Source organism: Pseudophryne corroboree, chromosome 5, assembly GCF_028390025.1.
Source record: "Pseudophryne corroboree isolate aPseCor3 chromosome 5, aPseCor3.hap2, whole genome shotgun sequence".
Taxonomy (NCBI): domain Eukaryota; kingdom Metazoa; phylum Chordata; class Amphibia; order Anura; family Myobatrachidae; genus Pseudophryne; species Pseudophryne corroboree.
Window position 1 is genome coordinate 618,165,222 of NC_086448.1, and position 26,675 is coordinate 618,191,896.

The 26,675-nt window shown below is 40.6% G+C and overlaps 1 pseudogene; it reads right to left on the bottom strand.

The window, feature by feature from the left end:
- Positions 1-2,392: 2,392 nt before the first annotated feature.
- On the bottom strand, positions 2,393-2,511 carry LOC134930476 (5S ribosomal RNA; annotated as a pseudogene).
- Between the last annotated feature and the right edge of the window lie 24,164 nt (positions 2,512-26,675).

Genomic DNA, 26,675 nt, shown 5'->3' on the forward strand with positions numbered 1-26,675 from the left:
ACCAAAATACATTTGACCTTCTGAAATGGGACCATCTTTATAACACACTTCAACTATTTGGCTTTCCTGCCCTATTAATTGATATTCTGAAAACTCTTTACACTAATCCACTTTCACAAATATCATGCAATGGGTATATCTCCTCTCCTTTCAAAATAAGTTGTGGGATGAGACAGGGTTGTCCGCACTCCCCCTTACTGTTTGCAATGGCTATAGAGCCTTTAGTGGTGGTGTTATGTGCCTCCCCACTGGTAGAGGGAATATCTCTTCACAATATGTTGTTGAAGGTTGTGCTTTTTGCTGATGACATGTTAATTTTTCTCTCAAATCCTGATACTTCATTACTTGCTGTACTTAATATCATATCCTCATTTGGATTGACGGTTATGAAGTTAAGTTAGATAAATCAGAGATTTTCCCTATCAGTGGTCTGACCACATACAATCGGCTAGAGTCATATGATTTTTTTGGCTGGCAGCCACTAGATGGCGCCAAAACTAGCTCCATTTGTGAATGAACAGCTCCCGGCATCTACATTTCAGCTTGCACCCACCAGGAGTGGCGAACTGAAATGTGTGAAAAGTGATCCGTTTGGGCACACGAACTACACTTTTCCCAATTGCACCTATAATGGGGGGCATCAAATGAATATTGCTCCCTGTGATCTCCCGTCATTTTAGACGGGAGATCGGGGGCGATAACATTTTAATTCCCCCTATAAATCCCTATCAGTTCTACAACCTTTCTGTATTGCAAATACCTTTTATGTAACCGCTGACTTATCTCAAATATACAAAGATAATTTTATGCCAAGATTGCCACCATACTAGATGGTTATACGTCCTTACCTCTCTCTTTGTTGGGATGTTTGGCTGTAATTAAAAGTAAAGTGTTCCACAAGGTCTTCTATTTTATGCAAATGCTGCCGATAAGTCTTACCATAAAAGATATTAAACATATTACTACCTGCTTTTCACGCTTTATCTGGCGAGTTAAAAGACCTTGAGTAGCATTGGGTAAAATGAAAGCACCATGATGCAAAGGGGGATTTGGTTTCCCTGATCGGTCTTCTTACTCTTTCTAAAAAATTTTTTGCTATGTTAGTGATTGGCTCTTGGAGACCAATAACTATACTAACTATCAACTAGATGTAGATATGTTTACTCCTTATTCCTCTAGTGCATTGTTACAGTCTAGACCAGAGGATATTCCATCCTCTATATTAGAAAATATACTTTTCAAAGACATTTATTATTATGGATTACTATGCATGCATGGTGATCCCCTTATGTGCCCTTTTGGGGTAATCTGGCTTTTTCACCTGCCATAACTAATAGTAATTATCATTGTTGGAAAGAGAAAGAAAGGTCTGTCATCCATGGCCAAGGTGTTTGATCCGGGGGTACAAATGCACTAGTTTGAAAACTTGCAGTAGTTATATCCATTGCCAAGGCAACATTTTATATGTACCGCCAAACAAGACATTATCGACGGAAAGTATTACAGTCTGAGATCTCCGGAGGTGCGGGTTGTCAGACAATCTCAGATGTTTTTTTTAAATGGAGAATCACTTACAAGACAAAATCATACCTTGTAAGTTATTGTCCTTTAAAAGAAACGTCCGAGGTTGTCCGGCAAGCCACATCTCTGGCGATATTGGACTGCATCCCACAATATATTTCTTCTTTACTTACATCTTTAATAGCAGACACAAATTCTAAGCCACTTTATTCACCCATTAAATTAATTTCTTCAATTTCATATAAGCTTAAAGTGCTTTATTGATACTTGTTGATTGTTTACTTAGATACTCATTGGAACTCCTTACATAAAGCATGGATTAAAGATATTTCTTTTGTTTCCAATATCTTAGACTTGTTTACTCTCTATTTTTGTTTCCAATATCTTAGATTTATTTACTCTCTATAACTCCACTCTTAAATATCTGCAGTCATGCAAGAAAAGAGGAGAAAAGAAGACTCTTTTGTGGGTGCACTCTTGTATATCTTAAAGTCTCAAAAGAAACAATAGTTATTAAAATTGAATTTTATTAACAACATAAATAAAATAAATAGTAGTTGGATATACAAACAAAGAAGCGGAACCAATAATACTAGTATTAATACTCAATGGTGGTTCCAAACTGTCTGGATTAGATCAAGATTTCAAAAATTCAATTATATAATAATAAATACACAGATTTGTCTCAACTGACTGCCTGAAATAAGTGCTCTTAGGCTGATGCAAGTTTGTAGATTCTTGGCACCTAAATAATGATGATTGTAAACAGCTGTGATTTCTTGCCACTTGTGTTGAAAAGGAGATAGAAAAGACCGAATAGACGAGATGAATCTGCTGTCAGTGTTAGACGCTGAGCATGATTATCCAAAATCTTCTACTAAATTGAGTATTCCTCAAGAGTCTCCCACTTGAGTACTAACTCAGCCCAACACTGCTTAGCTTCCAAGATCGGAAGGATTCGGGTGTTGCCAGTGTGGTATGAAAGTAGAAAGAATATCCAATGTTATTGGGCTCTGGAATCACTGATGAGAGTTCACGAATATCGTTATAGATGATAGGATAGGTAATAGATAAAAGAAGAAAAATAGGGGATCTGCTGCCAATGTTAGACAGGGATGAATATCCCTGAATCAATGGTGAGAGTTCTGAAAAATAAGTAATAGTAGGAAAAAACAGAGAAAAGTGGGCTAAATGACTTTTAACCAAAAAAGGCTCTCAATAATGACCAATGGTAGATTCTGGAGAAAGGTTTGAGATGAAAAACCCTAAATGATGTAAATGGAATATTACCTCAAATAGGACAAAAAGAATTGCTTTGCCTGAGAAACGTTCTTAATGATGTGGTGCTTGAAATATAAGTAGATATGTATATAATAAAGTAATTTAATTAATTTAGAAGCTTCAAACAACAGGGTAATTCAAATGCCCATTAGTGTTGTAGTACCAAATAGCGGCTAGAAAATAGCTGGAAAGAGTAATGCTAGTTTAACCAGAAAAAATTGTCCAAATATATAGTTCACGGTATACAAATTGATATACTATGTATCTAATATAAGTAACATAACATTAGTATGATTGGAACAAATGGTTAGAAGATAGCTAATTGTAACAACAACTCTAAAGCTAAAAGAGAATAAATTGCAACAGTAATAAGATTTTTATGGTGCAGAGGCTCCAATTGCAAAGGATTAACTCAGTAGCTGAAATGAATATCGTATTCTGAATGTAACGATTCTGTAAACAAACTATCAATAGTAAAGAAGTCCGTTTAGAAATAAGAGACTATAGCCATAATGGACCAGATATGAATAAGGTATTTTAAGCATTGTGAGAACTATATAAAGATCAAAAAACTTGATAATCGGGTAATGTGTAAGGATATTACCCGGGTCCAACCAGTGTAGCCACGTACCGCGCCGCTGGAGCACGCTACGGATGGAGGATGCCGTGGGCCGCTGGATGAATCTCGGGCAGGCAGGAGACGTCCGTGTCAAAGTCAAAATTACCACGTAGCTGAAGCAAGCTACGGATGTGGGATGCCGTGTGGCCGCTGGGCTGAATGAAACAAGGCTGTCAGAGTCCGTGTCAGTGTCCAAATGAGATGCCAAATAACACGTCACTGGAGCGCGCTGCAGATGGAGGATGCCAAGTGGACGTTGGGCTGGATGAGACGAGGCTGTACAAAGCTCTGGCAGGCAGGAGACGTCTGTGTACCTGGACAGTGGATAAGTGGAAGACGCGTTTTGCCCGTCCGCCGGGCTTGGTCACTTTTCTCCTTTTATGTGCCCTTGTGGGGTAATCTGGCTTTTCCACCTGCCATAACTAATAGTAATTATCTCTGTTGGAAAGAGAAAGGTCTGTCATCCATGGCCAAGGTGTTTGATCCAGGGGTGCAAATGCACTAGTTTGAAAACTTGCAGTAGTTATATCCATTGCCAAGGCAACATTTTATATGTACCGCCAAACAAGACATTATCGACGGAAAGTAATGCAGTCTGAGATCGCCGGAGGTGCGGGTTGTCAGACAATCTCAGATGTTTATTTTAAATGGAGAATCACTTACAAGGCAAAATCATACCTTGTAAGTTATTGTTCTTTAAAAGAAACATCCGAGGTTGTCCGGCAAGCCACACCTCTGGCGATATTGGACTGCATCCCACAATATATTTCTTCTTTACTTATATCTTTAATAGCAGACACAAATTCTAAGCCACTTTATTCACTCATTAAATTAATTTCTTCAATTTCATATAAGCTTAAAGTGCTTTATTGATACTTGTTGATTGTTTACTTAGATACTCATTGGAACTCCTTACATAAAGCATGGATTAAAGATATTTCCTTTGTTTCCAATATCTTAGACTTGTTAACTCTCTATTTTTGTTTCCAATATCTTAGATTTATTTACTCTCTATGACTCCACTCTCAAATATCTGCAGTCATCCTATCTTCAGGAGGTCCACATATGCACTATACATAGAGCATACATACCCTCAGCTCAGAGAAAACATAGATGATATCAGAAACAGGTGATTGGCCATACGCCATATGTCTAATGCCACTTTATTTCATTGTATGTGGGAGTGTGGCAAAGCTAAAAAAAAATTGGTGTAAAGTGGTTCAATTCGCTAGTAATATGTACTCACTATGCTCACTACCTGACCCATTACCCTGTATTTGTAGTAACTACAAGAATTGGAACTTAGGTCCCGATAAAAACCTAAACTTCGCCTCATTACTGTTCTTGTTACAGTTGCTAAGAAAATTATTCTAACACATTGGGTTAATAAAGTTTCACCATCTCTTTCTGAAGTTAAGCAAAAAATGTTGCAGATTATGTATTTTGACCGACGATTGACTATCCCTGATATTAATAAGGAGTGGAAAAATGTTATCAGAAATTTCTCACTTATGATCCTACAAAACACTAATATGGGTCATACTAATTATCCTACTATTGTCTATCTAAAGCAAACCAACTACTTGTTTTCCTTTTCTCCCCCCTTTTCCCCCCTTACCTCTTGTGTGTCACCCTAGTACAGTGATGGGGAACCTTGGCACTCCAGCTGTTGCTGAACTACACATCACAGCATGCCCTGCAACAGTTTTAGCATAGCCAAGGAGTAAAACTGTAGCAGGGCATTCTGGTATGTGTAGTTCAACAACAGCTGGAGTGCCAAGGTTTCCCATCACTGCCCTAGTATATTCTAATTTTTCCTTTTACAGTTACTGGTTGTGTTTTATGTTGCATTACCGGTCTATATTTGTAATACTTATATCCCATCTGTTAGGGTTGTATTATATCTGACTGATGAGTAAGGAAGAGTTGATTTTTACTGTTATTGTGTGACTCTCTACATTTGATGGATATATACATGTTATTGCGTACCTTGTTTTATGCACTTCAACAACTAATAGTCAACGGTATTTTGTATCTATTCTTGTAAAAATCAATAAAAACATTTAAAACAAAATAGCTTAGTAACTTTTCCAACACACCCATAAGGTGGCTGCCAGTGTTGTTTTTGGGTGTCACCAGTAGCCCTGATCCCCAGCATTTCTTTCTGTACAGTTTTATAATCAAGTTTCCAATGTAAGATGAGTTTAAAGTTTTCCTTCTGTTACCAAAGTTGCTATTGCAAGGTTTTTGGGTACACAACATTTTTTGTCTTCCCACTTCCTTTTCTGTCAGTTATTTATGGTTATTTCAGTCAGTTATTTTAGGTCATTGAATTATGGTTTATTAAAGTTTTCATCCAAATCTATCCAGTGGAAGGCCCAGAACAGGCTCCCTGTGTCAAAGTTCTGCCCAGCGTACACCAACAGGAGGGCTAACCAGGACTCCAACCCCCTAGTATGTTTTCTGGGATAAATGTTTCTACTCTGTGAAGTTTTCTTTCAAATCCATCCACTGGCAGACCCAGAACAGGCTCCCTGGGTCACAATTCTGGCTGGTACATTCCGCCTTGAGGTCCAACCAACCCCAACTCCCTAGTATATCTTCTGGGATCCAATGATACCACTCTGTGTGGGAGATTCCGTCATGAGATCAGACCAGGAATCTAATCCACCTAAAACCTGGCTAGGATCCAGCTGGACCACTTCACTTGTTTTTGTTCTAATTGGTGCAGGGGTGTCCAAATGCATAACAAACCAATGAATTTTATAAATAAGATATATGACATTGGTCCTGAAAGGGGTGGATTTTTTTGGTTGAAACCTTACCAGTATTTTAAGTTGGATAATAAAGGGTATGTGTACCATGTTTGGTCCAGATCCATCAAGTCATGTAGGAGCCTACGAAGAACAAACATGCATATATATATATATATATTTCACTGTTTTTTATATATATATATAAACGTAAAGATTAAAATTGCGCCACATGTATGATATACAGATATGTTGTTTGGAGAGCTAGTTGCTATGACACTCCCCTATGCTATTGGCGGGGCATCTGCTATTACCCTCAATTTATAGGGGTGGTAAACCCCTAAAGACAATGTAGGAATAGGAGGGGATGAGGGTTTGTAGCGACCTTGGTGTCAGTAAAGTAATATCTAGCAGTAAGTTTAAAAAGTTAAAAACTATTTATTCACAAAAATTCAAACATAAAAGAGATACATAAAAAATGGGACAATTTAAAACACAACTGAACTAAAAGCACCATATAAAAGAGTATAAAAGGGTCTAGACCCTGTGAAGAAGTCGAAACGCGTTGGGTGACCTGTACCTACCTCTCTCTAAAATAAGGATCTTTTATACTCTTTTTATACTCTTATACAAAAATAAGAAATTGTGTTTGTATTTTAACATTTTACCTAAATGTTTGCATATGAATAAACTATATTTGTATTTAAAATAAATATGTTAAAAAGCAATCACAGCTTAAAGAAAATTTGACTTTAGAAAAACAATTTGTTTATTTGTTAAACAAATTAACCAACATTGTTATGCAGAGCTTTAGTGCAGCAGGGAGCTCTACGGTTAAAGTTCTAACTACTTTGTGCAAGTATTTTCAAATCGTATTAATGTATAATCTGAAACAGATGTATAATAGTACTATGTATGTGGGGTGCACAGTCCTATGGAAATCATTCTCAACCATGCAGTATATGAAAATGTCCACTCCAATATTTCAGTGCAAAGCAAGTTTTTTACTGAAAGGTTGCATTACATATACATATGTATATGCATATGGTATGGAGCATCTCAAATCAGAAAAATGCTACTTTCAGTATAGCAGCCGTAGTGTTTATAGTTTCAATTATGTAGATAAATCATATGATGATACTTTCATTGTTTTGATATCATATAAGTGTATATATATATATATATATATATATGCACAGACTTTCAGTTTCTCAGAGGCTGAAATAGATCAGATACTATTTAAAGAAACAGTAATGGTCCCAGACAAATCCTTCAATGCTGAAGATCTTTTCCATCAAATTTGGAAGCTTAAACGTTGCAAAATTTTTACTTCATGGTGTATCTTTAACAGAATATTACCGCAAACAAAAAATCCCACGCGGTTTCAGAGTTCGTAATGTACCAACGATCGGACGCAACAACCCAGAATTTGTAAACAAATGGATAGCGATACTTAATAAGTGAACATTTGACTTAATGGTTTTGGTGATTAATGAAGCTAATAATGAATTACTTACTACTAGAGCCAAGATTGATGTATTTGAGAAAGATCATCTTAAAACGTTGGAAGATGACCAACCATCTAATTGGATCCAGAAATTGTAAACCCAATGTGCTCAATATAAACGGGACCTCCTAAAATGTAAATGGAAAAAAAAACATGCTGTGGACACAGACTATGAGGATAACCAGGTGCATAGATGGCTCACGGGTGGTAATTCCTCCAATTCCAGAAGGAGACAGCCCCGAGCCAGGAGACCATGGCACAAAAAAAACATGGTTCCTAATTACTGCTCTAATAGATCCAGTTCAGATAGTGATTTTGTTATGTCGGAGATGGAAGACTCCTCCAGACCATCCAATACCCCTTTAGAAGGGGCTTCAAGAGATATGACAAGCTCTACAAAAGGAATAAGAGCAGTAACACAGAGGAAAAATCATTAATCTTCAGTTTATCTCAACATATATTGGATGAGGCTGAAATAGCAGTACTAAGTAAGGGACTTAGTTTTGTCCCTACAAATTTATATGACCCCCTTTAACTGGACAAGAGACCTCCATGCCTTCTCACGCAGACTTCACCTTAAGGAATATTTTCAAGATACACTGGTGAATGTATATAATTCTATCTGTTCTAATTTTCTAATGAAGTCCTTGAGATCTACATATGATCCAGTATCCACGAATGCTTCCCTTATTTCTTTCCATAGATTATTGGACGAATCTGTTATCAAATACACATCTGCACCATCGAAGATTAAATACAATCTTTCCAAGGCTGAAACTCAGGCATTAAAATCTCTAAACACTTATGATGACATCGTGATCAGGTCTGCTGACAAAGGCGGGGCCATTGTGATCCTTGATATACAGTATTACAGAGAGGAAATGTATTCATAGTTGGCTGACTCCTTGGTATATTTAAAGCTTCAACAGGATCCGACAGTGAAATACCAGAAAGAGTTGGGTGATCTTTTGAAAGCAGCTAGGTTGTCTGGCAAATTAACAGAGAAAGTTGTTAAAGCGCTTCTCAGTAAATATCCCAAAGTACCGATTCTGTATACAGTCCCTAAGCTTCAGAAGGACAGTCTCAGACCACATCATCTTGGCCCCAGCCTCCCTGTACCGGCCTGTTGCTCAGTTACTGGACTCAATTCTACAACCTTTATTACCAAAGCAACAAACTTTTTGAAGGACACCAATTAATTTTTGAAAAAACTTCAAACAATTGATAACCTTCCTTATGGCACCCTACTGTGCTGCTTAGATATACGCAGCATTTATACGGTGATCCCCCATTCTGGGAGTATTCAGGCTATGAAACAGTTTCTTGAAGCTGAACGCTCTCCCTTCGATTTTTCTTAACTTGCTGTAGCTAACGTTGATTAGAAATTACTTTTTATTTGACGGTCAGATTTATGTGCAGCTAAGAGGGTGTGCAATTGGGTCAACTGTGGCCCCATCATATGCCAATATATATATATATATATATATAGACACAGTATCCTTCCCCACCTGTGGCTCAGGTGTTAGCAGCAAAGGAAAAAAGGCGGCACTCCATGGGCTTATGCAAAAATCATAATTTGTATTCAAACCATGGTGACATCAAAGTAACATCGTGTCAATCAAATAAAAACCATAAAGGGGGACAGGTATCTTACGACGTTTCAAGGCCTCGCAGCCTTTTCATCAGGTAAGGTGACCCCTGTGCTGTGAAGTGAAAAAGAACCAAACCAACAGAAGAAACACTCACCTGTTAAGTAGCGTGAAGTGTAAGGGAGAGGTGTTCCCGGCGTCTGTGTCCGGGACTTCCGGGAGAGTCACGTGAGCGGCTCCCCTGTGACGTGCTGTGTTGCTAGGCAACGCGCATAAACTGTGGCAGGCGCCGGGAAGACCTGTCAGTGATAAAAACAGCGATCGTGAGTAGAGGCATGCAGTTTGCATGCCATGCCCAGCAGAAATAGTGCTGTGGAGTTACTGGTGACATGAGTGCAAAAGATTTAAAAGGGTTTAAAACGTTACTGACAGCAGCTACATAGAAAAATACAGTGCAATTGCATTCAAAGACTGATATAATTTATACAGCTTATTTAAATATAGAATAGTTGTTACAACTTTTGATGCCTACAAGTGTGGAATATATGCAATAATCATTAAATCACAACTTGCTTGGCATAAACGGTCATGGATCACAGGGCTTGAAGAAACGGTGGGGGAGTGAAGAACAGGGAAAAGGAGGTGAGGGGTGGGAAAGGCAGGAGGGGAGGGGGAGGTGCTGGAATAGGGAAGGGAGAGAATCAGGACCCACTGATGTGTAAATGATACCATATTGACTGTTGCATTGTCTCTGTTATAAGAAGATATTCCAGGTAAATTTTTCGTTTAGTCCTTTTAGGGGACAATGCATCCAATAGGTAAATCCATTTGGCTTCACACTTGGATAAGGCCCGTTGTCTATCGCAGTCTCTAAGGGGAACTGGAATGTGATCAATGATTTTGTATCTTAAACTTGACAGTGGGTGGCCAAGTGCCTTGAAATGGCGTGCCACTGGTTGGTCAACCGATTTGCCATCCAGGGATGCTTTTATCGCAGATCGGTGAAGCGCCATTCTGTCCCATAGGTTTCTGATGGTTTGTCCTACGTACAGCATGCCACATGGACAAATAATAATGTAAACAATGTAGGATGTCGTGCAGGTAAGTACATGGCGGATTTTGTATCGGTGACCTGTATGTGGGTTCTGGAAATCTTGACCAGTTTCTAAATATTTGCATGTAGTGCAGGATGCACACTTATAGCATCCCGGTTTTTTCAACTGGGTGTGCAGCATATGAGTCGGGTTCTTTGGAACCATGTTGGTTTTAACAAGAATATCTCTGATGTTGGGTCCTCTTTTGTAGCTGGGCATTACGGAGGTATTTTTAAAGCAAGGGAGGTCCTTGTCACCTGAGACAATAGGCCACAGTCCCTTTGTGGCTCGTGGGATGACCCTACTAGCTGTAGTGTATTGAGTAACAAAAGGTATTCGTGATTCTAGTCGTTTCTGTGGCACACTGTACAATAATTGGTCTCTGGAAGTTCGTAATACTTCATCCCTGGTTTTCATTAGTTCACGAAGTTTGTAGCCCCTGTTGGCAAACTTATGGATCATCTGGTCAAGTGCAGTAACCAAGGTAGTTTTATCACTGGAAATGCGAGCTGCCCTGAGCATTTGGGACCTTGGCAAACCTCGTATCAGTGCAGGGGGATGGCAGCTGCTATGATGGAGCAAGGTGTTGCGGTCCGTAGGTTTTGAAAACAGTCTGGTGTGGACCTGGTTGTTGATGATCTCTATGGTCACATCTAGATAATTAATGATGTTGTGACTAATCTGATAAGTGAATTTGATAGGGGAATCCTGCAGATTAATCTGATTAATGAGTGTGACGAGTTCCTCTTCTGGTCCAGACCATATGATCAACAGATCATCAATGTAGCGTGTATACAGCAGCATTTTCCCTTTGATACCAGGTGATGAAAAGAAAAAAAGTTCTTCTTGTTGGAACATGAATACGTTTGCGAACGATGGAGCTACTGAGGATCCCATCGCACACCCAGTTGTTTGGATGAAATACTGGCCATGGTGTATAAAATAATTTTGAGTGAGGGTTTTAGACAGCAATTCCAGGAACAATGGGATGGGGATCGCATCAAAATGATGTTTAAACAGAAATAATTCCATCGCCGCCACACCACTCGAGTGTGGGATGACTGTATACAGGTTTTTAACATCAAGCGTACAGAGCAGGGTGTTGGTAGGTACTGTGCCCAATTGGTCCAATTTGATCAGAAGTTGAGTGGTATCTTTAAGGAACGTTGGTTGATCCTTAATGTATGGTTGAATCAGAACGTCTAACAGCTGAGAAATGGGCTGTAGAAGCGACCCTCGAGCTGAGATGATGGGTCGGGGAGGTGGATCTGTAGGGTTTTTATGCAGCTTGGGAATTGTATATAATACGGGCGTAATCGGATATTCAGTAATTAATGACGTGTACGTCTTTTTGTCAAAGTGTCCCAAATTGTGTGCTTCCAATAATAACTGATCGAGATCCCGTTTAAATAAATCTGTTGGATTGCCTGGCAGCTGGCGATAAGTAGATTGATCTTGAAGTAATATATCAATGTCTTGAATGTATTTGTCAGTATTTTGGATTACAATGCCACCTCCCTTGTCTGCTGGTCGGAAGGTGACATCGGAACTTTGTGACAAATCCTGTAGAGCCTTTTGTTCAGCTCTAGTGAGGTTTGGCGATACTCTTGGTTGTGCTGAGTGATATTTCGTTATTGCCAAGTCAAGCAATCGGTTAAATGATTTTAAAGACGCATTAGTAGACACCGGGTCAAATGTGGTTCTTTTAGGGACCGCTTTTATTTTGTGCCTGATTTGGGAAGTATCTTGTTTATGTTGGAAGAATTCTTTCGTTTTGAGTGTTCTGTGGAACCCATAAAGGTCCACCTTCCAATCTAAATCCCGATGATTGTGGGTAGGCACAAACGACAGTCCTTTGTTGAGAACTTTAAGTTCTGTATCCGTAAACTGGCGGGATGATAGGTTGAAGATTATTTCTTCCCTTTGTTGGTGGGAGGCTTGGAAGATCCTTTGATTTTGGCCCACACGTCGCGTTCTTCCCTGTTTGACATGTCTACTTTGGAACGTGTGGCCCTGGCTAAAGGGACTGTACGAGATGATTGCGGATCCTCAGAATCTGTGACTAAAAAGTCACTGTCGCTATTAGATTGTGACCGGTTTCTTCTATTAGTTGTTGTTCTGTCTCTCCAAGAGACACGGGATCTCGACCGGAAAGCTGAATCAGTTCCCTGCAGCCACCGGTATACCCGTTGGTCTTCATAATCAGACTGTACAGTAATCAATTTTTTGTGTTTAAATTTGATGAGATCTTGTCGGTACGTGTTACATTGCTGTTCCAGTTTATCCCATTGGGTCTGTTGTTTTTTATCCTCAAGCTGTGGTTTGTATTTGGCCATTGCCGCAGACAGCTTGGACCTGGTGTCCAGCAGAGTTGTTCTAGATTCGTCAATAACAAGCAGCATCAGGTCAAAGCTGCACTTGTTAAGTATGGATATCCACTTGCGGCAGAATTCTGCGCTGTTGCGGCCGATGGTTGGCGTATTTTTTATCCGAAAACCTCGTGGAATCATTTTGGCGCGGAAGTAATCTGACAAAGAGGTCCCATGTAGGAGATAGTCAGTTTCCTTATTCCGCAATTTCAGAAGACATTGAAAAATTTCCTCTGTAGTCGACGGCTCAGGTTTAATGCTGAGATCTTCACCAAAAAGAATCTGGTGTGCTTGTTCTGTATTATAGCTGAGAGTCTCATCCAGGTGTTGTTTCAAATCAATAAATGATAGCGGTCCTGAAGGAGAAGGGGTAGACATGGTGCCCTGTAAAAATGGCCGGGAGCCAGATATAGGTGGCTCTATGTAGCGGCTGTAGTAACTGGAGAGTGGACTGTGGTTCTGTTCATCGAACAAAAAACTGTTTGAAAAAAATTTTGATGACAGAAAATATGAGCTGTTTCCTAACGTGGTCCCGCAAGGGACAGAACAGCTGAAGCCAATAATGAGTTGTGAACAATGCGTTCAGGTGCCTTGATACGTAGGGATGGTAGCCACATCCCAATTGCATATAGAACAAAGTTATCCGGCACTCACGAAAAAACAATAAACAAAATGCCAGGGTGCCTTCCTAGTGATAATGCAGACACAGTATCCTTCCCCACCTGTGGCTCAGGTGTTAGCAGCAAAGGAAAAAAGGCGGCACTCCATGGGCTTATGCAAAAATCATAATTTGTATTCAAACCATGGTGACATCAAAGTAACATCGTGTCAATCAAATAAAAACCATAAAGGGGGACAGGTATCTTACGACGTTTCAAGGCCTCGCAGCCTTTTCATCAGGTAAGGTGACCCCTGTGCTGTGAAGTGAAAAAGAACCAAACCAACAGAAGAAACACTCACCTGTTAAGTAGCGTGAAGTGTAAGGGAGAGGTGTTCCCGGCGTCTGTGTCCGGGACTTCCGGGAGAGTCACGTGAGCGGCTCCCCTGTGACGTGCTGTGTTGCTAGGCAACGCGCATAAACTGTGGCAGGCGCCGGGAAGACCTGTCAGTGATAAAAACAGCGATCGTGAGTAGAGGCATGCAGTTTGCATGCCATGCCCAGCAGAAATAGTGCGGTGGAGTTACTGGTGACATGAGTGCAAAAGATTTAAAAGGGTTTAAAACGTTACTGACAGCAGCTACATAGAAAAATACAGTGCAATTGCATTCAAAGACTGATATAATTTATACAGCTTATTTAAATATAGAATAATTGTTACAACGTTTGATGCCTACAAGTGTGGAATATATGCAATAATCATTAAATCACAACTTGCTTGGCATAAACGGTCATGGATCACAGGGCTTGAAGAAACGGTGGGGGAGTGAAGAACAGGGAAAAGGAGGTGAGGGGTGCATCCTGCACTACATGCAAATATTTAGAAACTGGTCAAGATTTCCAGAACCCACATACAGGTCACCGATACAAAATCCGCCATGTACTTACCTGCACGACATCCTACATTGTTTACATTATTATTTGTCCATGTGGCATGCTGTACGTAGGACAAACCATCAGAAACCTACGGGACAGAATGGCGCTTCACCGATCTGCGATAAAAGCATCCCTGGATGGCAAATCGGTTGACCAACCAGTGGCACGCCATTTCAAGGCACTTGGCCACCCACTGTCAAGTTTAAGATACAAAATCATTGATCACATTCCAGTTCCCCTTAGAGGCGGCGATAGACAACGGGCCTTATCCAAGTGTGAAGCCAAATGGATTTACCTATTGGATGCATTGTCCCCTAAAAGGACTAAACGAAAAATTTACCTGGAATATCTTCTTATAACAGAGACAATGCAACAGTCAATATGGTATCATTTACACATCAGTGGGTCCTGATTCTCTCCCTTCCCTATTCCAGCCTTTCCCACCCCTCACCTCCTTTTCCCTGTTCTTCACTCCCCCACCGTTTCTTCAAGCCCTGTGATCCATGACCGTTTATGCCAAGCAAGTTGTGATTTAATGATTATTGCATATATTCCACACTTGTAGGCATCAAAAGTTGTAACAACTATTCTATATTTAAATAAGCTGTATAAATTATATCAGTCTTTGAATGCAATTGCACTGTATTTTTCTATGTAGCTGCTGTCAGTAACGTTTTAAACCCTTTTAAATCTTTTGCACTCATGTCACCAGTAACTCCACAGCACTATTTCTGCTGGGCATGGCATGCAAACTGCATGCCTCTACTCACGATCGCTGTTTTTATCACTGACAGGTCTTCCCGGCGCCTGCCACAGTTTATGCGCGTTGCCTAGCAACACAGCACGTCACAGGGGAGCCGCTCACGTGACTCTCCCGGAAGTCCCGGACACAGACGCCGGGAACACCTCTCCCTTACACTTCACGCTACTTAACAGGTGAGTGTTTCTTCTGTTGGTTTGGTTCTTTTTCACTTCACAGCACAGGGGTCACCTTACCTGATGAAAAGGCTGCGAGGCCTTGAAACGTCGTAAGATACCTGTCCCTCTTTATGGTTTTTATGTGATTGACACGATGTTACTTTGATGTCACCATGGTTTGAATACAAATTATGATTTTTGCATAAGCCCATGGAGTGCCGCCTTTTTTCCTTTGCTGCTAACACCTGAGCCACAGGTGGGGAAGGATACTGTGTCTGCATTATCACTAGGAAGGCACCCTGGCATTTTGTTTATTGTTTTTTCGTGAGTGCCGGATAACTTTGTTCTATATATATATATATATATATATATATATATATATGTTCGATCAGGAGAGAATTTTTTTTTTCACTAATCCAGTAACCTGTGGTCATATTATGATGTACTGTCGCTATATTGATGATGGATTTCTGCTGTGGACAGGTTGACAGGATCTGTTTGAGTCTTTGATGAGTGAAAATAACAGTCTAGACTTGACAATTAAGTTTATGTACTCATGTAGCATTTCTGAAGCGCATTTTTTAGATGTTAACATGCACAATATTGATGGGAAGATTGTTACCAGGGTTTTTCATAAACCTTTGGATCGAAATACAATGTTGATGGCATCTAGTCATCATCCAGAGGCTTTAAAAAAGGGTATTGCATGCATCACTAGTGACCATACCTTATTGTCTGGGGAATTAGATTCTATGATAAATTTGCAAGCTGTGGCTATAATATTGATGTGTTGAGGAGTCAGAAGGAGGAAGTTATGTCCATGACGAGACAATCTTTGTTGGACCCAGTCATTAAACATAGGGATAATAAAATTCCACTTCCTAGTGACTTTACTACACCAAGCCGTATTATCAGGAGAGCAGCTTAGGCCTTATGCCTGATAGTATCTTCTGATCCAGAACTTTCCTCTTTTCATCATACCACCCCCATGTTAGCCTTCAGACAATGCAGAAATATTAAATATAGAGTAGTTAGAACTGACATAACTGCTATGGGTGTACCCAAAATTCCTAATGTCTTTTTTAAAGCCCCGGCTGTTATTGATGTAGCGGATGTCATCATATGCTTAACTGTAAATCAGTTAAACATCCTCACAATTCGAAAAACTTTGTCATCAGATTTGTAATTTCTTGCTCCATCACTCATGTTGTGTATATTATAGTCTGCCCATGTGGTCTTTACTATGTAGGGCAGACTATTAGGACATTTTCAGAAAGGATGGCGGCCCATAGGTCAGCCATTAAATTGACTCTTGAAGGCCAATTGGTGGACCAACCAGTTGCTAAAGTCTTCAAGAATGCTAATCATACCTTGAAATCTCTCCAGTATTTTATGATTGATCATGTTCCAATTACACAATGTGGGGGTGATAGAGCAAAATTGCTCTTGATCAAAGAAGCATGCTGGATATCTAGATTAGGAACTATGAGCCCTGCTGGCGTTAATGAGAAAATTAACTGGAATGTTCTCTCCTAAATTATACTGCATTTGAAGCTTTAACCATTGTGTCTGTATATAACTGATGCTCTTATGTATAGGGTATTTATATGTTTTTCACATTTATCCAGCAATGTTTTGATTGAACAGCCAGTAGTGTATTGCTTCTACCTTTATGTTTATACTATACTCTATGTTTGTATAGTTTATGTATGTATTTGTGTTAATTATGTGTTATGGACCCGCTGCTCTTTTCCTTTTTTACAGCTGCAGCACTGCCACGATGCCTGCCTCCTGGGGAATCTGGAACGCATGCTGTCTACTGGACAGCTTCACTACCGGAACCTGGATGGTGGAAGTGACACGGTGATGGGAAGCGCTGTGGAGAGTGGGAGGTGTGGTGCTGGTACTCTTGGAGGACTATATATATATATATATATATATATAGAATGGAGAGGGACGGCGGCACTCAGAGTCTTTCACTCCCAAGTAAATCAAAGCAAGAAGTGCATTTATTGGTCAACGTTTCGGGGGACGGACCCCCTTCCTCAGGACACTGCAAAGTGTCCTGAGGAAGGGGGTCCGTACCCCGAAACGTTGACCAATAAATGAACTTCTTGCTTTGATTTACTTGGGAGTGAAAGACTCTGAGTGCCGCCGTCCCTCTCCATTCTGCATATTGGGGTCGCCATACCCCTAGGAGGGCACCGGAGCGATACCCCTACGGGGACAACGGAGTGCCGGGCTGCCACCATGGACTATATATATATATATATATATATAATTTCAAAACATCATTATCACAAGGTTCATCATGGCTTTATGCCGAGTGCTTGTTTAACTGTCTGGTATTAATTTTATAAGTAAACAATAAAATGGTGGATGGGATCTACTGTGGTACAGCCTGTGGTTAGAAGCGAATGTTGAAGGAATATTGTGGAACAATTAGAAGAGTCAATCTCAGGCAGCAATTTCTTTTATCTGCTTATGCTGCAAATGTAATGACTAGTTGAATCTTTAACTATTAGTCAATTATACATTTTAAAGTTCATATTTATATTTTCTGTTACCCAATTCTGACAAAGAACCCCCTTTTCCTTACACAACAAAGACAAAATAGTTTACTATGAAACACATCTTTCTAAAAGACAGATTTCATCAAGTGTTCCAATGATATACAGGAAGTGGGCCCCACAATACAGAAAGGAGGGGGGCTGGAAATATTTTTTTTTTTATTACTTTTACTAATGTGTGTTATTGTTAAACAATTTTAAAGTAGCATTACAGATGAATTACAGATGGATGACAAATATTTTGGAAAATATATGTAATATGTTGATTCAATATTAAAGCAAATATTTTTATATTACAGTATATTTTGAACAAACAGCTGCACAATCCTATGAAAGGAGGAAGATATTAAAAATTGTGAATTTTTCTTTTCGCATGCAATGCAATGCTTATGTGCCCACAAATTTTCTTCCATCAGGAAAGTACATCAGAAATTAATAAATGAGGCAATATAAAAATGAGTGGATACAATTTAGCAATTTAAAACATGTAATGAAACAGCTACCAGAATTTTAATTGCGTTATATTTCTGCTTACGTTTTGCTTGTTTTGTTTTTGTTAATCAGGAATGTACCAAATTAGATAGATCAACGTGTATTAAAATACTTGCGGACCTGCTAAACTGCAGACAGCATTAGTGAAGTTAGACTGTAAGCACAAACTAATGATTTTCTGTTGTGATACGAAGATCATGTTAATTAACCTTTCCAGAATTGATGTACCTTTGCAAAAGTTTGTTTAGAAAAAAACAACTTTGTAAATTGTTTACCTAAACAATCTGAGAGACCTACAGTATTTATTCTCTATTACTTACTGAATAAGAATTCAGCAGAATTTATCTTGTTTGCTGTAAGGCTATTTACAGAAGATGATTGTTTCCCGTTTCACATGCTGTATGTCTGCATTGGTACAAAGTATGTCTACTATGTCACACACTACCTTACATTTAACATACAACCTCAACTGATCACTACAGTAAAGCAAAATAAATATTTTTGGAATTTGGTCAAAATTATCTGAAGCAATGATGACAAAAGAAGCCTATTTATATTATACATGAAATACTGAGCTGTTCATTCACAAAAACTGCAAACCTGAGGAAGAGGCTTACTGTAAATGGAACAGAATATTTCCCCTAGAAGTCAACACATATTTAAGAAAATAATGAAAGCACAAAAACTGTGCTTATAATATTCCTCTTGTTGGTATAGTCACATTTCTAAAAAGTAAGAGTAAACACTACTACTATTTGTATCATACTTAAACATGGGAACTAAAACTCACATTTAAGCAGGACTGGTGCAAGGTTTCAAGGCGCCCTATGCAAAGTTACCCAATAATGCCCCTGCTTCTCGCCCCCTTCCACTGAACCAATATGACTGCCATAGAATATTCTTTAACTCTTTTCTTCCTTAATGGTCTGCACTGCAGCATACACTAGCAGATACCTCTGCCCTCCCAGTAAAGCTGCCATAGATTTTTATTTTTATTATTTTTAAATGCATACATCAGCAGGACATACCCCCCCCCCTCGTCCCCCCCTCCCACACACACAGGGCCGGTGCTGGGTTGTTCGGCACCCCCCTGCAAATTATAAATTTGCGCCCACCCATACTTTACAAAGGGACAGCGCACGTTGAAAAAGGGATGTGGTCTCACAAGGAAGGGGCATGGCCATACAATTGTACCCTCCATTTAAAACGCCCCCAGTAGTTGCGCTGCTCACACATAACACCGCAGTTGTAGCACAGCTTACACATAATGCCACAGTAGTAGCGCCGCTTACACATAACGACCCCAGTAGAAGTACTGTTTACCCATAATGACCCCAGTAGTAGCCCTGCTTACACATAACGACCTCAGTAGTAGCACCACTTAAACATAACGACCCCAGTAGTAGCACCGCTTACACATAATGACCCCATTAGTAGTGCCGCTTACACATAATGACCCCAGTAGTGGCGCAGCTTACACATAATGACCCCAGTAGTAGCGCTGCTTACACTTAAAATAAACCCAGTAGTAGCGCAGCTTACACGTAACACCCCAGTAGTAGCGCAGCTTACACGTAACGCCCCAGTAGTAGCGCAGCTTGCACGCAACGCCCCAGTAGTAGCACAGCTTACATGTAACGCCCCAGTAGTAATGCAGCTTACATGTAACGCCCCAGTAGTAATGCCCCAGTAGTAGCGCAGCTTACACGTAACACCCCAGCAGTAGCGCAGCTTACACGTAACACCCCAGTAGTAATGCAGCTTACATGTAATGCCCCAGTAGTAACGCCCCAGTAGAAATGCAGCTTACATGTAATGCCCCAGTAGTAGCGCAGCTTACATGTAATGCCCCAGTAGTAACTCCCCAGTAGTAATGCAGCTTACATGTAACGCCCCAGTAGTAATGCCCCAGTAGTAGTGCAGCTTACATGTAATTCCCCAGTAGTAATGCCCCAGTAGTAGCACAACTTACACGTAACGCCCCAGTAGCAACGCCCAAGTAGTAGCGCAGCTTACATGTAACGCCCACAGAAGTGCAGTTTATTCACACACACCCTCCCCCGCACACATACACATACATAAATACACATGCACACACACACACACACACACACACACACACACACACACACACAGACTTTCTCACTTACTCTCCCTGGCTAGTAGGATCTGGAGCAGCATGTCCTCCTCTGTGGCACTGCAGGCTAATGGTCCCGTGTAGCCCCGCCCCTCCACCTGATTAGCTCTGCCCCCTCTGTCCATGTAGCTCCGCCCCCTCCATCTGATCTGTTACAGGAGGGGAGGGGGAAAGAAGGCTTTCAGCTGCCAGCACCACTGCCTGTCATGCAGTGACAGGCACAGCGGCCAGCAGCAGCAGGGGGTCCAGGCGCAGCAGTGGGGATGCAAAGCAGGTACAGCGCCTCTCCAGCCTGGTGCCTACCTGCTCTGCATCCCTTTGCTGAGCGGGTAGCGCTGGGCCTGCACACACAGTAAGATTGTATACAAATCTCTACACTTTACACAGCCAACTTACCATGCTGGCTTGGAGCAGATGTATTAACCTGGAGAAGGCATAAGGAAGTGATAAACCAGTGATAAGTGCAAGGTGATAAACACACCAGCCAATCAGTTCAAATATGTAAATTAACAGTTAGGAGCTGATTGGCTGGTGCGTTTATCACCTTGCACTTATCACTGGTTTATCACTTTCTTATGCTGTCTCCAGGTTAATACACCTGCCCCAATGTTTGTTATTTTTAAAAGTACTCTATAGTATTCTTTCAGATTCAGCCCCAGCCAGCTTGGCAGCCTTGCTCCTAGTCTCTGCAAAGGAAGTGGAGGAGATGAGGTCAGGAGAGAACAGGTTAGGGGGCTGGCACTCACGCTGCCTCCCCTGCAGTGCACATGGTTTTGCCCAACTGCTAACAAAAATCCTGCTGCGATCAACTTGGAATTACCCCCAAAGTTAGTATCTTAGAAGTATAGACATACAAAATGTATAGAAAACAAAAACATTTAACTTCAGTATATTGGGGGTAATTCAGAGTTGATCACAGCAGCAAATTTGTTAGCAGTTGGGCAAAACGATGTGCACTGCAGGGGGGGCAGATATATTATGTGCAGAGAGAGTTATATTTGGGTGGGTTATATTGTTTCTGTGCAGGGTAAATACTGGCTGCTTTATTTGTACACTGCAATTTAGATTTCAGTTTGAACACACCCCACCCAAATCTAACTCTCTCTGCACATGATATATCTGACCCCCTGCAGTGCACATGGGGGGGTCATTCCGAGTTGATCGCTCGCTAGCTAGTTTTAGCAGCCGTGCAAACGCTATGCCGCCGCCCACTGGGAGTGTATTTTAGCTTAGCAGAAGTGTGAACGAAAGGTTCGCAGAGTGGCTACAAAGTTTTTTTGTGCAGTTTCTGAGTAGCTCTAAACCTACTCAGCGCGTGCGATCACTTCAGACTATTCAGTTCCTGTTTTCACGTCACAAACACGCCTTGCGTTCGCCCAGCCACGCATGCGTTTTTTTGGGCTCGCCTGCGTTTTTCCGAACACTCCCTGAAAACGGTCAGTGACACCCAGAAACTCCCACTTCCTGTCAATCACTCTGCGGTCAGCACTGCGACTGAAAAGCTTTGTTAGACCCTGTGTGAAACTACATAGTTTGTTGCAATAGTACGTTGAGCGTGCGCATTGCGCCACATACGCATGCGCAGAAGTGCCTTTTTTTGCCTCGTCGCTGCACAGCGAACGAAAGCAGCTAGAGATTTTTCCCAACTGCTAACAAATTTGCTGCTGCAATCAACTCTGAATTAGGCCCATTCTCTTTACCTGAAAATAATTTGATTCATTTCATTAAATAAACAGATACACTCAAAAAAAAAATTACTAATAAAATGTCCTGGTTTATATTTAATTTTAAATCACTTGTTTTTTTATGTATTTCATTTTCTATAAGTGTGCTGTGATTTTTTGTGAAATAATTTGTAAGGTGGGTATAACATTATATAATTTATTTTAAATAATCTTGCAATGCATAGACACAGCAAGATGTAAGATTCATATGAACTAAATGTTCATATGAATATACTGACAATATTAATTATTCTGCTGCGTAGAAATATTGTTTTCTTTATCAAATGGGTGAGAAATTTAGATGTCATTTTTCATATATAAATATCCCCCTGGCTCTTATTAAATCACCTGGTGTTCTGCAGTAAGCAGGAAAGTTACATGACACTTGTATCCCTAAAGTGAATTATATTATAAACAAGTAAATTGCTGTATCACAAATTAGAAAGAGTTATTCCTTTCGGTTTAATCTGATAGAAAATTCAAACTGCATCTAGACACACACGTATCACATACTCTGATTTATACACTATATGATTAAAAGAGCTGGCTAACAGAAGTAGATACTGGGCATTAAATTAAGTTGTCATTGAGGTTGTAACTCAGTTTTAGAAGATATTACATCAATATTCATAGCCATACTTTCTTACCAGATTTGACTCAATTTGATGCACTGCATATTCTTGTGCCATTTAGTCATTAAAAGATCCTTATCGTAAAGTATTATAGCTTTTTTATTTCATTAACTGAACTAAATCCAGTTAAATGTTACAAACAAATATTTTTGGAAAAATGGTATTTGCTGCATACATGAATGAATGCAAATTTACAGAAACACCAAAAGATCGATATTGATAACCAAACAAATCTACACATTTTTCTTTAGGGAGTGCAATATACATACATACCTGCTATCAGTGACAGATCTATACTGAAACCAATGAAGCTTAAGCCTCAGGACTTTTGCCCGGGGTGCCGCTACCCCGAGGGCACCGCCGCCGCCGCCATGGCAAGAGCCGCTACTAATCCTCCCTCCCCGCTCCCCAGCTGCAGCGGGCGCCATGTGCACTCACTGCAGCCGGCGTCACTGACTGATGCTAGAGGTCAAAATTGACCCCTAGTGTCTATGCGGCGCTGCTATGGGAGAGATGTCATGATGTCTCTCCCATAGAGAGGAGCCGGCGCCCAGAGAGATCAACAGCAGTGGCAGCAGCGGTCCAGAAGCAGGAGCGAGGATGGTAAGTATTGTTTCTTTTGTTTTCACTATCAACATCTGGGAGTATGGTAGTCCCAACTTGAGGGCTGGTGGGTGATGGCTCAAATATCTAAATAATGTGTTGTGATCCATGCTTTTGCTATACACCAAGGTAATTAACTTTCCATTGCAGTTAGCCAGGTGGACATCCAAATAATCCATTTCAAAAAAGCTTGTTTTATATGTAAATTGGATTGGCCCCTTGAGATCATTGATGGCTTCCACCATAGCACAAAATGACTGTCCGTGACTGACCAGAATATGATCAGGCCATCAATGTATCATAGAAACAATTTAGCATGTTGTTGAAATACTGGATTGTTGTAAAACAACAGTTGCTCTTGCATGTACATATATATGTTAGCATAAGTGGGGGATACATAAGATCCCATAGAGCATCCGGATGTCTGCAAAAAGTACTTTCCATCAAATAAGAAATAGATTCTACATAAGACAAGGGTGAGTAGTTGTATGACAAAAGGCATTTCAGGTCCTGAATACCACCTGCTGTTTTCCAGGAATCTTTCTGTTGCTCCTAATTCATCCACATAAGGGATCACTGTGTATAGGCTATGCACATCTAATGTGCACATAAGCAGGTTGAAAGGTGATTCAGTGAATTCCTTAATCTTGACCAGGAAATTTGTAGTGTCCTTCAAGTAAGAAAATTCATGCACTATACAAGGTTGCAATATAGTATCCAAGTACCAGGATACAGGTTGGCATAAGCACCCCATGCAGATACAGTGGGGCGCCCCGATGGACAGTTCATGTCTTTATGGATCTTGGGGGTCGTATACAGGATTGGGGTTGCAGGGTATGTTTGAGTTAGTGCTTTTAAAATCCTGTCCGAGATCTTACCTTGCTGATGGGCTTGTTTCAATACTTGATCCAATTCCTGTTTAAATATATTCACCGGGTTCCCATATAATTTCTTGTATACTGCAGAGTCACTCAACTGTTTATTGATCTCATTACGGTAATCTGAAGTATTTTGTATGACGTTCGCCCCGCCTTTATCTGTGGGGCTAATTACAATATCTTGATAACTCCCCAGGTTTTTGAGTGCCATAAGTTCACCTTTGGTTAAATTAGTTCTTGAAGTTTTATTTTCTGCATTATATTTATGTATTGACTATTGAGTCGTTCAACAACCTTGTAAAACATTTTAAGGAAGGGTTAAGTACAGATGGGTCAAATCTGGATTTGATGCTTGTTCTGCAGAATGATTCAACTGGATTCCTTGCCACAGATGTGTGTCATGAGCCACTGCTGTGGCTCATTCCTGTTTGCATTTTGTCTATGTCTTTTATGTTATATTTCTGTTGGTATGCCAGGTTTACACATGTACATGTTTAGAGTACTGTTGCGGGCTGACTTTGGTGAGTCTGTGTGTAACTGCAGCCTGTCTCCTGTATGTGTGGCCTGTGCAGCCTTACCTGTCAGGTAATTAGGCCATTATATGGTAAGTCTATGTAACTGCGGCCTGTCTCCTGTATGTGTGGCTTGTGCTGTCTACCCTGTCAGTTATTTAGGTCATTACCTTGTGTATGGTTTCCAGCCATCCTGATTGGGGCATGCTTCCTTTATTACCCAGCCTGCCTTTCACCTGACGCTGGTGATAGATACATGTTCCTGTCTGTACCCATGTCCAGACCCTGTTTTATGGTGGAATCTTGAACCTATCAGCTCGAGAGAGTTCCTGTCTATCTGTGTTGTACCTGTGACCAGAAGACCCTGCTCGATTGATAACCTGACCAGATCCAGCCAGCCTTGTATTCAGGTTTTTGCTATGCAGTGTGTGGAGTTCCACACAGACACTGTCTTGCTTATATCTCTGTATTATTACATCTTAGAGCATTCAGTGAGAACCTGTCAGCTTGTATTAGATCCTGTCTGCCTGTATTGAACCCGTGACCTGGAGACCTTGCCAGTTTGATTACCTGACCAGAACTAGCTAGCCTTGTGCTCAGGTTTTTGTGGAGTTCCTACACAGACACTGCTTGCTTGTATTTCTGTATTATAACATCTTCTAGCATTGTAGCTTTCACAGTTTATTAAGTCACTTACAACATCTTCATACAATGTTGCATTCACAATCACTCATATATCCAGTGTCTTAGCTTTCAATATTCTGTGTCTTGGTTCCTTAGAGATGTGCACCGGAAATTTTTCGGGTTTTGTGTTTTGGTTTTGGATTCGGTTCCGCAGCCGTGTTTTGGATTCGGACGCGTTTTGGCAAAACCTCCCTGAAATTTTTTTGTCGGATTCGGGTGTGTTTTGGATTCGGGTGTTTTTTTTAACAAAAACCCCTCAAAAACAGCTTAAATCATAGAATTTGGGGGTCATTTTGATCCCATAGTATTATTAACCTCAATAACCATAATTTCCACTAATTTCCAGTCTATTCTGAACACCTCACACCTCACAATATTATTTTTAGTCCTAAAATTTGCACCGAGGTCGCTGGATGACTAAGCTAAGCGACCCAAGTGGCCGACACAAACACCTGGCCCATCTAGGAGTGGCACTGCAGTGTCAGACAGGATGGCAGATTTAAAAAATAGTACCCAAACAGCACATGATGCAAAGAAAAAAAGAGGTGCAATGAGGTAGCTGTGTGACTAAGCTAAGCGACCCAAGTGGCGGACACAAACACCTGGCCCATCTAGGAGTGGCACTGCAGTGTCAGACAGGATGGCAGATTAAAAAAATAGTCCCCAAGCAGCACATGATGCAAAGAAATAAGAGGTGCACCAAGGTCGCTGTGTGACTAAGCTAAGCGACCCAAGTGGCCGACACAAACACCTGGCCCATCTAGGAGTGGCACTGCAGTGTCAGACAGGATGGCAGATTTAAAAAATAGTCCCCAAACAGCACATGATGCAAAGATAAATGAAAGAAAAAAGAGGTGCAAGATGGAATTGACCTTGGGCCCTCCCACCCACCCTTATGTTGTATAAACAGGACATGCACACTTTAACAAACCCATCATTTCAGCGACAGGGTCTGCCACATGACTGTGACTGAAATAACTGGTTGGTTTGGGCCCCCACCAAAAAAGAAGCAATCAATCTCTCCTTGCACAAACTGGCTCTACAGAGGCAAGATGTCCACCTCCTCCTCATCGTCCGATTCCTCACCCCTTTCACTGTGTACATCCTCCTCCTCACAGATTATTAATTCGTCCCCACTGGAATCCACCATCTCAGGTGCCTGTGTACTTTATGGAGGCAATTGCTGCTGGTGAATGTCTCCACAGAGGAATTGATTATAATTAATTTTGATGAACATCACCTTCTCCACATTTTCTGG